Source organism: Chinchilla lanigera, unplaced genomic scaffold (genome assembly GCF_000276665.1).
Source record: "Chinchilla lanigera isolate Chin_1 unplaced genomic scaffold, ChiLan1.0 scaffold00070, whole genome shotgun sequence".
NCBI lineage: Eukaryota > Metazoa > Chordata > Mammalia > Rodentia > Chinchillidae > Chinchilla > Chinchilla lanigera.
In genome coordinates, this window is record NW_004955471.1 from 10,649,539 (window position 1) to 10,667,554 (window position 18,016).

The following is an 18,016-nucleotide window of genomic DNA, read 5'->3' on the forward strand; positions in this document are numbered from 1 at the left end:
AGATCAAAGAGGTAACACGAGAATTTGGTGAGGTCAGAAATGATATGACCAAATAACGAACTTAATTAAAAAAAAATATTCTTAATGCCGATTCAAAAAAGATTAGAATGGCTAACTAAATGATTCAAACCTTGAATGAAAAATTAACCAAAGATTTCGAGTCCAGTGAAGAGCTAAGTCAGAAGGAAATTTCTCATCCTTTGGAGTAGACACCAGTGGCAATATATATTTGCAGGTCTACTTATGGGAAACCTCTGTAGGTGTGACCCTACAGAAAATATAGAATTGTTTAGAGCAATTTGTTCAGTAAAATCCTCAGAATGTATTGTACAAAATAGCTTTGAACATTAGAAACTTCGAACTAGAAATAACTTGATTATCCACGAACCAGAGATGGAAAATTATTATTATTATATCATTGCATCATTATGTAAATCTCAAAGACAATTAAAATGAAGAATCTAAACAATGCAAAATGTTACCAAACATATATTTGGTATAGTAGCATATGTTTGGTATACATTACTTGATTTATATGTTTAGTATATAACAAGCATATATTTGGTATAGTAAATTCTTCATAAACATGGGAATTTAAAAATATATTAATTAGTGATTCCTATACTTACTAAGTAAATAACAAATATCAAAGACTCACCCCCACCACCAATATTATGGTAGTAGATGTCCGTAAGCAAGAGAAAGGAAATTGTCATTGTTTAGGGTCACACGGACATGTCACAAGCTTGGAAATATTCTGTTTCTTAAAGTGATGGGGGGCCAGAAGTGTTTCCATTATTATTCATCATTCCTTATGTAAATTATAAAATGGGTCATAAGTTACATCTTATAGTCCTACAAATATTACCCCCCAGTATCCTATATTTTTTGTCAGGGCATGCCATCAAGGGAGAGGTTGTAATGCACATGCGCACAATTCATCCTCTGTCCCAGTGGTAGCAAACCTATGGCACACCCGCTACACTGTGCTGCTCATTAGCACCAAAAGCTCTAAAAGGTTCACCATCTCTGTTTACAATGTCTATGTTGCTCTAAAATTTGGCTTGGTATAAAGGTGTGAATGTTTAGGATTTCCAAACTTAAAGTAATTGAAAAATGGGGAAATGATGCACAAATTTCAATCACACTCCCAAGTTTAGGACTAATGTGGGAGAGGAAGGCATTTGGTCAGAGGGAGCCCTAAGGAAGTCAGGTGTCTTTCGCTAGAACACGGTCAAGAATGCACAGCTCACCAGTACCACAAGTGGGACATCTCATTCTAGCAGCCCTTAATCTACAACAGACTTAGCTTTTAAAAATTATATTCTCTTCACTTTCTCCTATGTCATGGTTTCTGCTGCTTAATGCAGGATTCTGAAAAACAGAAAGAGCAATGAACAATTTCTTTTTCTTCAGAGGATCCTAAAACAAAGTGAAAATTACAGATTAACCTGATCACAATATCAGGCCTTAAATATCCTGTTTATTCCAAGCTTTCATACAATGGGTCTTTCATAATTTTGAAGTGGTATGTGGAAATTGCAAAGAGCTATGCCAGCCAGTTACAGAGGAATGTTTTTTCTTACAGAGATAAGGATCAGGTTAGTATTCACGGTGCCAGAAATAAGATAAAATTTCACTTCAAAACTTGAGCTGTGTTGATCCTGCTGTCCTGGGGTCGCACAGCACTTTATAGCAGGAGGGGTTAGCATGCAGACCCGTGTGGGGTTGCTTCTCTGCCATCTGGAGCATGTACTGGCCTCTGGGGGTGAGGGTCTCCTCAAGGACACCCCCAAATGAGCTGATCACACTAGCAGCACCTTACGTACTTGTGTGCCACAGTGATGTATATTTTTCAAAGGAAATAAGGCAATTATGAGGCTCCTTTTATAAAGTCAGGTATTTTCAGCAAAAGGTATTTGACCTAAGGTGAAAACGCTATATTTAGAGCATAGAAACTTTTTATTTTTCCCCTTTTGCCCTACTTATATTTATTTTTTTTAAAGCATTCGCGGCAAAAATTTTATATTTCAAACAGCAGAATCACCTTTTTTTAACCTCTTGCTTTTTTTCACAGTTAGCTTTACTAATAATGGTTCCAAGTTTTGCAAAGTATTATGTTTGGTCCTTGGTCAGCACGGACATTTATTTGGAGAGAAAAAAAACAGCTCAATTTATGTACATGCATAAAATTTAATGTACATTTTATTAAAACTTTTTCAAAGAAGACACTTTTTTAAAGACCAAATTTCTTGCCAACATATCTGAAGTCAAATAAGCTTACTTTCTCCAAAATTAAAATACAAAAACTGGATTTTCAGATAAAGGCTTTCACAACCGGTCTGTGTTCTGTCCCTGTAACCAGATAGAAGTGCTTGAGTTGCATGTCATTCAGCACTCCCACCAAGCAGATCTGAAACCTGAAGCCTCACGCAGGTATGAACTCCTGGAAGGCTTTGGCAAAGATAGACCACACCTGGTACAGCTCTCATACAATAAATCACAGTTGTAGAAAGAGCTGACCATTAACAGTAAGAGAATACCCTTCAGGGTACTTACTGCTATTCAAAGTAAAATCAACACACCAGCTCCCTTCTGTACATCTTCACTTGAATAGAAGTTGCTGTATATTTTTAAACCTCTTTTTAAAATTTGGTGCAAAAACTGACCCTGCATCTCTGATTGACTTAGCAATATCAACCAACGTATTTACACTTTATCAGTAATATTCAAAGTGTTTAGGTATCCCTAGACCCAACGCTTTAACGTAAAGTACTATACTGTGGTGTGGGATCCATGCTCTGCGGGGATAAATCTCTCACTGCACTTTTCAGTATCCATTATGACAGATTTGAAGAACAGAACGACAGAGTGTGAATTAGACAAGTTGTTTTTTTGTTTTTGTTTTTGTTTTTTAATTTCAGCACGGCCACGTGCTGTGTTTCACAGTGAGGGCCAACGGGGTTCACAGTATGTTTTCCTTTGGAGGCAGTGGTGGAGGCCAGAATAATTCCCAACCATAGAACACTTAATTTCATTCAGACTATTCTTAGACTACTACAGCATGAAAAAGAATAATTATTAAAGTACATTTTCTCATTCCAGAGACAAATTTCCTGAGGGAGTGGGGGAGAGAGAGAGAGAGAGGAAGAAGGAGGGGGACAACAGAGGAGAGGAGAGAAGAGAGAGAAGGGGAGAGGAGGGGAGGGGAGGGGAGGAGGGGGGAGGAGAGGAGGGAACAAGGAAGGAAGACCATATTGTTAGCATAAACCAGTCTATCATGGTAGTCGTTCAGGGCCTGTATTCAAATGTATCGGTTGATAGAGCCATATCATAAAAAGACATTACAAAAATAACATGGCATTTTTTACATATTCCTGGTTGAGCATTTACATGATTTCTACATTTAATATTCTTTTTACTCCCTCTCCTATTACAGCTGGCACCTTAAAAATCTGTAAACTGGGCCTGGTACAAACCTGCAACAGCATCCTAAGAGGCTGAGGGAGGATGGTCTCAAGTTTGAACCTGGCTGAAGCAACTTAGCAAGTCCCTGCCTCAAAATAAAACAAAACTGGAAATGAGGTGGGGATTTAGCTCATTGGGTTCAATCCCCAATGTTGAATTTTTATATACTATATTATATTATATATAAATAAACTTCCATTACATGGCCTGCCCTGGTCCTAAATCACCGAACATGAATATCAAAGGCTAACATCATCAACAACAAGAACAAACTAGAAAGTTTTAAAAGGTCGTCAGTACCTATAGACCTGTGGTTAGTGGGCACCAGTGAAGTAAAGTGTGTGGGAGGGCAGGCCCCTGCTGTGAGTGCTTCATCTCACCACCTGCTTCTTCCCTTTTAGCCCTTACTCTCTCATTTCCTATTTCACTAAATGGGAAAGACAAAAGCCAGCAACACCCTCAGTCATTATTTCTCATTTCCAGATTGTTGTCAACCATTGTAAACTTAGCACAAGGACTGAAGTCTTTCCTCTGCGTTATTCCCACAGCATAGTTGGTTAGGTAGACAGGCTCAGTCCTAGGAGAACGTCTTTCCTCATAGATGTCTCTGGATAACCCTCCTGCAAGTGCTCAGTTACGAGAACTTCGCAGCTGGCATCATTTTCTTCTTTAAAAATAGACTAGCTCATCCTCAGGCTTGCAATTCTGGCATTTGAGAAAGGTTGGGTCAAAGTAAGGAAGTCAATATATTTCTTAACCAAAGAACAACAATCAACTATTTCTGTAGTATTCTCTCATTGTCTATAAGGAATTCAGTGTGCTTTTTGAGTTGTGTTTTTAAAATTTGTTTTATAAGACTCATTCAGAAACAAAATTATTTATGCACAATACAAAATTCCCAAAGCTTCTGCCAAATATTGGATCATTATGGTTTTTCTTTTTCCACCAGCCATAAGTAAAATTACGCACTTCTTCTCAGGAACTGCCCTACTGAGTAACCTTGACGTTTGGCCCTGTTTAAACCACAGTCATTTCTGCTACACTTCCTGGTGACCTAAGTTTTTAGGGAGAAAATTGAAGGCATATGATCTTTGCTTTTGCCTGAATTTTCCTAAATGGCATTTCAAAAACATGGCCGCCATTTTCTTCTTCTTCTCCTTCTCTTTATTTTTGAAATTAAATAACCAGGCATTGTTATGATTAACATAGTAATTACTAAAGCATTATATTAGCCAGTGGCAGGCACACAGCAGTGAGCAAGAGTGTCCTCAGTTTTCTTTTATTTTATTTTAAAGAGAAAAAAAAAAAACAATAAAACAGAATGGTTATTTAATTATACCTATTATGAGGGAAACGAAGAATTCAATTAGTCATCACAGTTACGGGATTGTTTCAAGAATGACAACTATTTGAGAAAAACAAAGTAGAAATAGTTTAAAGCACAAATTAAGAGAAAGACAGTAGGAAATGTGGATGTGGACATAGCCTTTGTGCAGGCGGGGCGAGGAGTGGAAAGGGAGGTGCCCCGTAAAGGACAAAGAGGTGATGTGTGTACACCAAAACCCCATCATGGTAAAATTATTATCTCTTGCAAACATATACTAGTGAAATTATTTTCAAGAAGAGGGAATATTCTTAGAAGATGTCTGTGTGGTAGGGGGTGGAGGCAACTTAGTCTGCATGAGTCTCAAATGCCCACTAAGAATTAGGCTGTGAGTGATCATCTGCATGGAGGCCACTGAGGAGTTGGGAGCCAGGAACACGGGGAGAGGAGCCGTGGAAAGGGTGCTGTGGGCAGGGAGGAGACAGCGTGCTGGGCCCAGAGGAGTGAGCTTAGTACTTCCTGAGTATCTGGAGAGCACGCCAGGACAAGGTGTCTTAGTTACTTTTCTCTCCTTGCTGAGACAAAATACCTGACACCCAAAATTAAGGAAGGAAAGGTATATTTTCAGTCAGTAGAGATTTCAGTCCATACTCAGCTGGCTCCAAGGCAGGGTGGCACATGACACAGGGCAACAGTTCATGGCAGTGGAAGACAGCAAAACAGCACAAACAAAAGGGAGGAGCAGCAGAGTCAAGCAGCCTCTTTCCCTCCCTTACACTATATGCAAACTACCCGCCCGAGGGCAGGTGTACACCCACGCCCAGGAATCAATCATAAACTCTAAAAGCCCACCCCATGACTGCATGAGGGTTTGAGGGGACACCCAGACACAAATCATAACACAAAGTTATGAGGTTCTAGAGTAGAAAGACCTGGAAACTCACGTTAAAGACAGCAGGAACCCAGTGGAGAGTTAGAGCAGACAGTTAAATGATGACATTTTTTGACCCTTTCCCTTCTAAGAAAGAAACTTTTGAGTTCTTAGCTCCAGTTCATTTCTATTTAGTGGCTGGTAAGTCATAGAGCTAGGTTTTATTGTCCAGTACCATGAAATACCATAGGCTACAGATTATTGTTAATAATAGCACACTTCCAATTTTTATCTGATTTCTTCTCAAATTTGATTTGCTGTTTTTGCGTCATAATACACCTAAAAAAGGCCAGATTTAGGATGCTGAGTTGTGCTTTTTTTATTGTTCACTGATAGTACAGTACAGCTATACTTCAAATTTTTATTTTAGAAATATTTTAGAATTTCATTTTCCATTTCTGGGAGGTCAACAGTTAGTGATATAATTTCCAAACCCACTTAACCTAGCATAGGTCACTTTCTAGTCAGTATTCTATTTAGTGCAAGGGAATACACTTGCGAGCCTGAATTAACTTCTTTGTCCTGGAGAATTTCCAGCCTTGCCTCAGGACTCCTTTAGCTTCCTAGGTAATGTTCAAATGAATGACATAGCTATATCAATTCCAAATGTAAGTAATAGTAGTAAAGCTTTGTTTAATTACTTTAGGAAAAAAAAGGTAAAAAGTTGTAAGATTTTCTTCAGAAGGTCTGCTCAGCCATCTTGGGTACCTGAGATCATGTGGTCTCTGCTTTAAAGACAGATTGCACAGGGCCCTGAACGAGAAAGTGATCCCTGAAATGGGGCATCGCTGTGAAAACTGCTGCCTATCTGCAAGATGGAAGGGTGAGCCCTGGCCTGACAACACAGCCGGTCAAGGGAAGCGGAGAGCTTGCAAAGTAAAATAGAGTGAATCTCATGGCATCTAGATAAACAACCCTGAGAGAAGTTCTGGGCTCCATTTCTGACTTTTCATAATTCCATTACTTTTGCATGTACACTTTTCAAAGTGTTGCACATGAACCCACTTTCATACAGCCACAGGAGGCCACTTAAAAACAGATCTCTGCATGAAACTCCGGTGTTATTGAAAGGAAACATTTAGGATATTGTTTGCGAAGATGAATTCTACACAGGTAACCAAGGTGAGCATTTCACAGCCATCATCTGGACTGCATCCAGAGTTGCAGGTACCGTACAGCCAATGTGAATTTAAGAGTGTTGGAGAGCCACTTATCTATCATACACCTCGTGGAACAAGAATCATTTGATTAAGTTACTAACTAATTAATTTGCTAAAAGGTGTCTTCATACTCTCCTTGAAATTCCAAAGAACTTGAGGAAGATTTGCCACATATAGCTTTGCAACAGCCAAATAATGTAGAAGAAGAGAAAGTGTTAGGTTTTGCTTATTGTTATCATTGCTATTATTTGATAATTTTAGTTATGGTGCAGAGTTTTGGGCAAGTGATATGGTTTTGATAAATACATGTCCCTCAAATGCACGTGTTGAAGATTTATCTGTTGAGAAGTGGTGGGATGTTGGGGGGCAGGACCTAGAGGGGGGAAGTTAGATCCCTGGGGCTGTGCCCTTGAGGGGGATGTTGGTGCCCTGGCCCTTCTCTCTCTCCCTCCCCCTGTCCCTCTAGCTCATCCTGGCTGCCCTGAGGAGAGGAGCTTCCTTTGCCCTGTACTGCCTCCATCATGTGCTTCCTCACTACAGGCCGTGAGACAGCAGGCCAGCAGCCCAAGGAGTAAAAGCTCTAAAACTGTGAGTGCACATTAACTTTTCCTCTTTTTAAAACGATTTATACCAGGTATTGTGATATAGTAATCCCAATCTGAACAACACAGGAAGGATTACCTAACCATCCATAAATATGCACTTCATGAAAGTAAAACACTGACATTATTTGTTTTAGACAATGTCTGCCATACACCTGCAAATCTGTGTATCACAGTTAAAACCTGTGATTACTCAGATACATTTATCACCTACCTTTAGATAAAGGACATTGCATTCCTGGTAACCTTCCATGGTTGGAGCTTTCTAAATTATCTCAGTGATAAACTATGTACAACCTTTACCAATACAGTAAAATAAAAATAAGATTAAAAGGTTTGACTCTTCTGTGCATGCTTGAACTTCACAAAAAGAAACTCCAGTTATAAAATGTACATTCACATATTCATGCCTATTGGCCCTGTGCTCCATGTTGAAATATCTACTCCTATGTGTAATGGTGTGGATTTCTGAAGATAAAAAGAGCTTAGTCATATTTGAAAGTGATTGAAGCTCACCATCACTTGATTTTCTTTGCATCATTGCTCATGAAATATTTAGGGATAAATCCTCAAAACCCATGCCCACTGAAGAATCTGAACCTTCAGGGCTAAATCTCCAAATTCTTAGCTCTATTTTTTGCTCAAAGAATACTACCTGAAAACATTAAATAATTTCCTGAAATTGGCTTTTCATTTCATACTTGCTGATATTAAAGGGGGTCACAGTAACAGCACAGACTTCAGATTTTATTTTTAGGCTAAAAGATACTGGATTTGTCTGTTTTCACCATCACTTGACACTTGGGAGACTTGTGCAAGTCAACTTGCTTGTGGTCTTTGTGTCTCAGTGGCAGGCTTTCACACAGGGCTGTAGTGAGCTACATATTTTTATGTTTAATAATACTAATAGGTTAAGTGTAGCACAATGTAAGAGTTATCAAATTTTGTGCAAATAGCCTAGGATGGAGAAAGGGTAGCAATGATGACAGGAGTAGAGTTGGAGAAATCTTACTTCTGGAAAGCTCTTCTGAGAAAAGAAGCCCTGGCCTTTGGAGGGGAGTCTGCTCTCCAGGCAGCTCAGGGAGAAAAAAAAGTATGTTATTTGTCTTGAGACTAAGAAGGAGGAAGAGAGAGAGAAGGAAGAAAGTGCAAGTGAGACACCTTATAAGAAACTAAATCAGTGTAGGGTCCTTTGAGGCAAGTTTCCAAGTAGAACAATAAGTCACATTCTTGCAGGGACTGTAGTCCAGGGATGTGTTTTCCTGAGACTCTGGGTACTGACTCACGCCTGCAGTATGTTAGTCTCTCATTTCCTGCTTTTGTATCATGATTTGATTTTAGTCAAGTTTACTGAAGTCTATTCTTCTACTTACACAGCTGTCCATGTATTTCCATCCTTCCTTCTTCCTTCCATCCATCATATTTCAGAGACAAATAACTTGCTTTTAATCATCCTTTCACATTCTTTATCTGTTTCTTTTTAATTTTATTTGCTTGTTTGTTTGTTTAGTGGCACTGCGCATTGAATTCAAGACCACATTGAGCCACATCCGCAGCCTTTTTTTCCTGTAGTACGTTTAGACAGGATCTTCCAAAACCACTAAGTTGCTTGAGTCAGATTCTAACTTACAATCCTCCTTCCTCAGCCTCCCGCAGCGCTGGGATTACAAACAGTGCCCATTCCCAGCTTCTTACTGATTTGTGGTTTTTGGTCTCAACTTGGTTCAAGCCATCCTCCCACCTCAATTTCTCCTGTACCTGGGACTGTAGCTATGTATCGCCAAGCATGGTTAAATATACCTCCTTTAAAGGCATATTCTATTCAGCCTATAATTATACTTTTGCTCTTCTATTTATGAAAACCAAAAATTGTTTACTTTCTTTTCAAATGAATGTTTCCTTTGTTTGCTCCTTTTCTCAAAGTGTACAATCAGTATGCAGTTCTAGAGCTAAGATCATGGCCTTCCTGCTCCATTTTCACACCTCTCTTGACCACTAATTCTAGGTTACCCGCTCAGTCATTAGCACCACCTCTGACTTCCAGTTCCAGGGCCCGTTCTCACACCTCATCTGACAGGACTTCTCTATGAAATTTAGTCCTTCTCATTATCCTTTCAGCAAAGATCGTTCCCTTGATTTTCAGATTGTTTTCACAGGTTAATTACATTTCCCTTCTACTGTTTCTTTCACTGATTAATTAGATGAATATTTTCAAACAAATTTTCTTGTCTTTTTTTAAATTTAAATTTCTGTCGTGTTTATAAAATGTCATATAATGTGTGTGTAATATATATATATATATGTATATATAATTTGTAATGCCTAAGTCATGGTAAATACACTTATCTCTTCAAGAATTTATCATGTATTAATGGTAAAACATTAAAAAATCTAGGTCTGGGGATATAGCTCAGTGGCTCAAGCACCTGGCTAGCAAGCGCAAGATCATGAGTTTGATTCCCAGTATCAAAAAAAAGAATAAAAAATCTCTCCTGACTTTTTAAAATACATAATACGTAATTGTTATCCACAGTGACACTTTCACAGCAGGACTTCTTGCTCTTATGCAACTGAAATCTAGCACCAAGTGGCCAACCTCCCCCCTTCCCTCCACTCTGCACTGTTCCCAGCCTCTGGACACCACCATTCTACTCTATAAGACCAACTGTCTTTCTGTAAGATCATCTTTCCTTTTGGTACCACATTTGAGGGCAGCATACAGGACTTTTCCCTCTGTGCTACTGGTGTTGCTTCAAGTGACCAGATTTCTCTCTTTGTGGAAACACTTCTTGGTGGTTGTGAATGGAGTGGCAGGGACATGGGCATGCAGATGCCTCTTTAACATACCAGACTCTTGCTTTCAACACATATCCAGTTCATAGGATCGCTAGCTCAAGTAGTACTTCTATTCTCAATGTTTTGAAGACACAGCACCTGATTTTCTTTCTCCTCCTGTCTCTTTTCTAGTGTTCTCCTCTGTGCTCAGTTCTTCCACAGTGCCCCACCTCTGTCCTCAGAGCTTTATTTTACACTGGGGCTCTAGAACCCTGTCATCTGTCTTAAAGTTTCATTTTATGTTCCTGAGCTAAACTTTCCAGCTAATTTCCAATATGTCTTTATATTCTTCTTCCCCTATCACCTGAACTAAATTATGCCACTGTACAATCTTCAGCAATCCTAAGAATATCACAAGATTTTCATGTCCTCAACCTCTTATACTTTCATTTTTTCATGAAATATCCTTCTCTTGCTGCTGCTTGGTGAATCCAAGTTTTAGTTAAAGAAAACATCTCTTGAGCAATTAGGAGGAGAGCCTTTACTCTATTATTAAAGAAAGAATGTAGTGTCTTTATTCACTGTGCTTTACATATTCCTCATGTAGAGCTCATATTGTATTATAGAGCATTACAAAAATATATCTTCTTGTGCTGCAGCTGTAGCTCCTTAGCGATTAATACATAGTGGTTTTGCCAAAATTTATATCTATTTATATATTATATGTTTGTTGAAAATGAAAAGTACATTAGTGAGGCACATCATTACTCCTAGATGCAGAAGAAAGTGGATTATTGAAGTTTCTGGAGTTCATCTATTTTGGATGAATGTTATTCAAGTCAGTAAATATTTACTGTGTAGTAACACCTTTGAAATTCGAAAATTAAGTTGTTGTTATGGTTTAATTCTAAAATATCCCCCAGATTCTCATGTGTGTGGAAGGTAATTGGATATTGGGGGTGATATATTCATCAGAGGATTAATCCATTGAGGAGATGAGTCACTAAATATGTTAGGAGGTAAGTCACTAGAGGCATGACCTGGAAGGATGTATTCTTGTCCATCCTTCTCTGCTTGCTTCCTGGCCACAATGGGTTGAGCATCTTTTCTTCTGCCATGCTCCTCCACCATCCTGTTTCTGACTTAGAGCCAGCTGACCATGATGGAAAACCTGAATCAAAATAAGCCTAGTTTCCTTTAAGTTGCATGTATCCGGTACTGTGTCTCAGTGAAGAGAAACTGTCTAAGGTAGGCTTCTGTACTGACAGTGAGATCATTGCTTAGACTATTCCTGACCATGTGGCCCTGAAGCCTGTTGGAGTGGTTCACAGGAGTGGTTTGGAAAGAACTGGGGATGCCAGCTAGAAAATTCCTGTAAGTTCAGCTTGATGGGAGATTCTGGTCAGAGCTCAAAGATCAAAATGCTGATAAAAATTCCACCAGTTAGGGCCACTTTCAGGAATGGGTACTATTGGCTGCCAAAATACAGTGAAAATCTGTAGTAAGTGTCAGACAAAAGATATAAAGTGTTCGCAGTTTCAACATGCAGGAAGCACCTGCAAAGTTCGAGCCTTGGAGCAATTTATTGCTAAAAAGATTAGCCTTAAAAATAAGCTAAGTATGTTACACCAAGGACAACAGGAGATATGGAGTACAAAGGCATCTTGAGAATCAGCCAGACCACATCCTTTGAAGGCTCAGTTGTGCAACACTGAAGATTTCATTTCAAAAGAGACCCCTGGGACACCTTGTTCATTTAAGGCTGCACAGGTAATGTTTCCTGGAATTTAGTGATCCAGGAACTCAGGGAGTATTGCAGCCATGACTCAAAGGGTCCTGACTACTGCTGAAGCTGGTTGGAGACCTTAGCATTCTTCATGTGGTTCTTATTTTACAATAGTACAGAACACAAAAGTGGTGGGTTCATGGAGGCTTCCATTCAAATTTCATTGGAAGACTTGAAGATCAGGAAGTATGCCCCTGTTAAATCAGTGTGTAAAGCTGTGAGAGTACAATGGAGACCCCATGAAACTGGAGATACAGGGACGTGGAATGTCTGTTTAGGACAGCTGCAGGTAGTAAGCAGAGCCATCCCACTAGAGAGCCCGTGAAGGCTGCAACTGGCAATGCCACAGGACAAGGCCACCCAAGCCTGTGTTGCTCTGTGCCATTGTATTTTGGAGGTATTTAAATTTGCTTTTGATTTTTACAGGAAGTCACAGCTAAAATTTTGCCTTGAGTCTCAGGGGAGTCTTTGGATTTGTGTTTTTCAGCAATTTTATAACTGTTAAGATTTTGAAGAAAAAAAAAGATATTGATGATTGTTAGAGATAGATTAAATACATTTTACATAATGGAATGGAAATGAATCTTTTGGGGGCCAGGGGTGAAATGTTAGGATTATTTAGATGTAAACTATCCCCACAAGTTCTTGTGTGCGAGGAAGGTGATTGGCTCACAGAGGTACTACATTCAGCAGTGGATTCTTCCTCTGAGGAGTTCAGGAGCTAAATGTGCTGCTAGGTAATTGCATCTGGTTGGAGGTGGTCACTGAAAGCATAACCCAAAAGGGTGTGTTCTTATTCTAAGAGCCTTTCTTCTCTGCATGCTTCCTGGCCACTTTTGTTCCTCCCTTCCCCTCTGTCATCTTGTTTCTACCTCAGAGACAGTCAATTATGGGACTGAAATTTGTAAGCCAAAATAAACTTTTCCATTATGATGTGGGTATCACATATTTTGTCTGACAGTGACTGAGACAGGTGTCATATACATTATTTTTAAAACATACAGATTTGAGGAAGAAAAATGAAAATTGGTTAAGGAAAGAAAAATATATTTTACAAATGCAAAGATTAGATTTAGGTTATGTATATACTGTAATGTGCCCTTATCCTTGGTCTTGCTCTGTGTGCTTCCAGTAAGATGTCACCTGCAGACAGACATCCCACTGTTCATATCATACTGCTGATTACTGTCAGGTTAATAGAGCTTAGTGCTTGTCAGGGTCTGTATCATTCACCTCACTCATATCATCATGTAGCCATTGCATCCTGGGACATCACCACATGAATGGTGATTTCAGTGCCATCGGTATTGTGTGAGAGAGAAATTAAAAGGCAGGTGGGGCAAGAAGGGAGGAAAAGAGGGTGGGAGAGAGAGAGAGAGAGAGAGAGAGAGAGAAAGAAAGAGAGAGGGGGGAAGAGGGAGCAAACTTCTATTCCAGTATATTACTACAATATTTGATGTTATTACTAGTTATCTTTTTTTCTCACAATACTAAGTTTATAATATGTAGAGTGAAAGGTATAGTGTATGTAGTGCTTGCTAGCTAGTGTCCACCCATTGATGGGTTTTTGGATCTTACTTCTTTGGATACAGTTGAACTTTCATATTTTGAATTATATTAAAGTGTATATATTTGTAGATACTAGATTTAACTTATCAGACTTCTAGTCTGTTTTATAACAACTCTTTAGATATCACAGTCATGAGGATGCTTATCTGCCTTTCATGACAGTGCAGTAGAAGCTGCTGCTTCCTCAAAAGTGTCAAGCTTCCTCAAAAGTGATCTACCGGAACATATATTCACCTTCTCTCTGTGGATGCATATGTTCTCAATTTTTCCACCACTCACTTTTTTTTCAAGATATCATTTGGTTTACATCTTCATTATTATGATACTTAAATCATTCTCCTTTTAATGACTTAAGCACACACACAAAAATGAACATATCACTAAGTGCATAGCCTGATGAAATACCATAAAACAAACACACCTACACACACTGCAGTTAGGGTTAAGAACCAGAACATTACCAGTACCTCAGAGACCACTGTCAAGGCTTGCCTCGCCACTAATGTCCTTCTGTTTTCCAAAGATAACCACCATATGACATTTCATACCAGAGGGTAGTTTTGAAATTTATGTAATTTCAACTTTACAGGCTGAAAACCACAGAGATGCACTGCTTAAATACCCCTTCCAGAAAGCACTCTGCCCACTGCACGGAACGTGGTTAGTGGCCAGCCTCCCACTGTGTGCCTTTGCCTGCTCATCTCAGCTCATGGCCACACTATTTTGGGAAATCCTTAGTCACCGACTAAGTCAGGTGGCAGCATTTTAAGGACATGCTCTCCTTGGAGTATCCCCCAGGCAATTACTGAGCAGCTGCTTGAACAAGGGCCAAGCCATTTTTATCCAGAGCAAGATACACTAATTGCCAGTCTTTGCTCTGGGTTTTCCCACTGAGCTGGCAGAGCTTTGTCAGATTTTCATCATAGTTAGAGGACTCTCTTTGCTCAGTTATGCTTCTGTTTCCCTTTTATTTTTTTGGGGGGGGGTGTTTATTTTCTCCTTTCCTTTTATTTTTTATTTCAAAGAGAGTAGTAAATGAGAAACAAAGAAAGAAATATAACAGTAGCAGCATACCAGTATCACGAACATAAACAAATCAAAGCAAGAACATTCAAAGTGATACAGGGTCTGAAGACAGAATAATACGAATCAACAGTGGTTGCTACATCACATAATGCTATCCTTAACTACATTGCTCAGATTACTAGATGTAAGAATGAAAGATTGCTCAAACCATTAAAGAGAATAAGAAAATAATTCTTCTCTTTTATTCTTCATTCAGTAAAGAGCTTACTGTTACACATAATCTTTTGTTTGTTTTCTTATTTTGTTCAGTATATATTAATCATACTTATGTCATTGATGGTAGACATTAGGGTCATTTCTACTTTGAAGTATAAGGAATAAAGTTGAAATGAAAATACGTACAATTTTTGAAAGGCATTTGTTTTGTTTTGTTCTGTTTTGTGGAGACCACGTGTCATTGCTGATCAGGCTGCTGTGGAACTCCTGGGCTCCGGTGATCTTTCTGCCTCATCCTCCGAATAACTAGACCACACTAATGACACTCTCTCCAGCTCTACCAGATGTTTGTGCGTTTTCTTCTCTTTGAAGGACAATTGTTGGGTCAAATACCTCTCCAAAAAAAGTCCATGAAAGACGTTCCAAATGCTTCTTATTCCTACCGATATTTGATGTTTCAGGCTTTTACATTTTACCTGAAGAGACATCTCAGTTTGCATTTCTCTATCACACAATAGTATGCAAAATCTTTAAACATGCTCTTCTTCATTTCCTGCTTTCTCTTCATATCTTTTCATTATTTTGTCTTCTAACTTTGAGATGAAGAAGTTATCTCTTCTGGTCACAAGTGCTTTGTTCAGTACATTTTGTGAATTCTTTTCACCAGTTTATCTGGCTATTATTTTTCTGATGATTTTTTTAGTATAGAAATTTAAATTTTGATGAGGTTCAAATTATCAAATTTTTATTTGAGTATTTGTGTTTTATGTTTAAACACATTTTTACAACCTAAGGGAATGAAGAATTTCCTAGGTTCGGATCTAGAGTTGTGATAATTTTAACTATTACTTTTTAAAAACTTTAGCTTCTAAGTATTTAATGACTACTGATGCTACTATAAAATGTATTTAAATATTAATTTTCAAGTATTTGTTGCAGCTAAAATAGAATAGACTTGTCTGTTTCTTAATGCAGATCTTACATTTGGTATTATTTCCAAGTTAAGGGAAGAGAAATTTTTCAGTTATTAGCATTTTTCTAGTCTTAGAAAGTACCCAGAATTTCAACAATAAGGATGATGTTGTGTGTAGATTTCTGCCAGTGCCATTTATCAGGTCAAGAGCTCCTTTTCTTTCCTAGAATGCTAAAAGATTTCACCATGAATCAAAGGATTTTTGTTTTTCTTCAGTTGAGATGATTATGTTCTCTCTAATACTCTGCTAATATTTTATTCCAGTCTTTTTTTTTTTTTTCTTTTTTGAACTGGGAATCAAACTCAGAACCTTGTGCTTGCCAGGCAAGCACTGTGCCACTGAGCTATTTCCCTAGCCCCTGCCCCTTTAGTATTTTGAACTAACCAAATTTCACATTTTCATACTGGACCAGCCTTACACTGTTAGAGTGACAGTTTGCATCTTAAATGTCCCCCATAGGCCCATGTGTTGAAGGTCTTTGGGAGGTGGCAGGACCTGTAGGACTTGCTTGAAGCCAAGTAGGTGAAAGCACACTTACAGAACAGATTGGATCTCCAGCCCACATCTCTCTCTCCCTCCCTCCCTCCCTCCTTCCTCCCCTCTCTCTCCCTCTCTCCCCCTCTTTCCCTCTCTCTCTCTCCCTCTCTCCCTCCTTCCTTCTCTCCCTCCTCTCTCTCTCTCTCTGTCTGTCTCTCTTTCTCTCTCTCTCTCCTTTCTGGCCAGCGTGAGATGAAGGAACTGCTTCACCACTGCACCACACACTCGCACTATGGCATTCTGTGCTGCCATAGCCCGGACGCAGCAGACCTGAGCAACTGTGGACTGAAACCTCAGCAAATAGGAGCAAAAGTAAGCCTTTCTTTCTTCTCTATTTAGGTATTTCAGGCGTCTGTCACAGCGAGGGAAAGCTGGTTAACATTTAGGAAAAATGTATATATAATACATGTATTTCTTGACTCTACAGATATTTTTGTAAGGACTTGCTTCAGTCTCTTCTTACACTACGATAAATCCCATAGATTAGTTGGGGATACAATAGCAAGTTTATCTCCAACTTACAGCGCCTGAAGGCCGAGGTCAGGTGTCAGTGCAGTGGGGTTCTGTTGAGCCGCTCCTTCTGGGGCTGCCATCTCCCATGTGTACACCCGACCCCTCCATGGGAGCGAATGTGTGCCCACAGTACAGCGAGCTTTCTGGCATCTCTTCTTTTCAGGGCACTAACTTCACTGTGAGTGCCCTATCCTCATGACCTCATTTAACCCTAATTGCTTCCCAAGGCCCCATTTGCAAATACTAGCACCTTGACAGTTAGGAGAGCAACATATAAGTCATATATATATATATATACTTGTTATCATGAAATGTCCTTATCAGATTTTTATAACAGATGATAGGGCCTTTTCTTCCTCAAGGGATTGTTCCTCATATTTTCTCTGGCAAAGGCTTGTGTAAACTAATGTCGTTTATTTCACCAAGTTTGTTAGAAATTGCTGGAATTATTTCTTGCTAAAATTCTTGCTAGAATGTTTCAGTGAAGTCATCTGAACTTTAGTGAGGTCATCTGCCTGATCTAATATTTGTCTTTAAACCCATTTACATTTAATTAACTTACTGATTAAACTGAGTATAATTCTTCTAAGTTATTCTTTGATCTTTATTCTTCTGCTTGTTCTTTTAATTTTCCCCCTTTTGCTTTCACTTCAACTCAGCACTGACCTTTTAACGTCATTGTCCTCCTAATTCGTTAGACATTCCTCCTCTTGCTAATCTCTTAGTAATTATTCCCTAGAGGTTAACACATGTAATTTTGGTTCATCAATGATCAAGACAGATTAGTATTTTCACTACATCGTAAAATATTATATGCTGGCCTTGGACTCTCGTGACCCCCAAGGCCCATGTGTTAAAGGCTAGATCCCAAAGTGACGCTATCCAGAGAGGGAGGGCCCTTTAAGAGGGGGAGCTTCGTGGAAGCTGTGGGTTCAGGTGCGGAGGCATGCTCTTAGACTTGTAAGAACCTGACACTTCCTCTCTTTGCGTTCAGGTAGGGCAGTAGGCGGGGTCTGTAACCGTGTGTTCTCACCACATCGCTGCTTTTCCCTCAATTCATGGAGCCAATCAGTCATAGACTCGAACTTCCGAGGCCGTGAGCCAAAATGCACCTTTCCTTTTTATACATGAATAA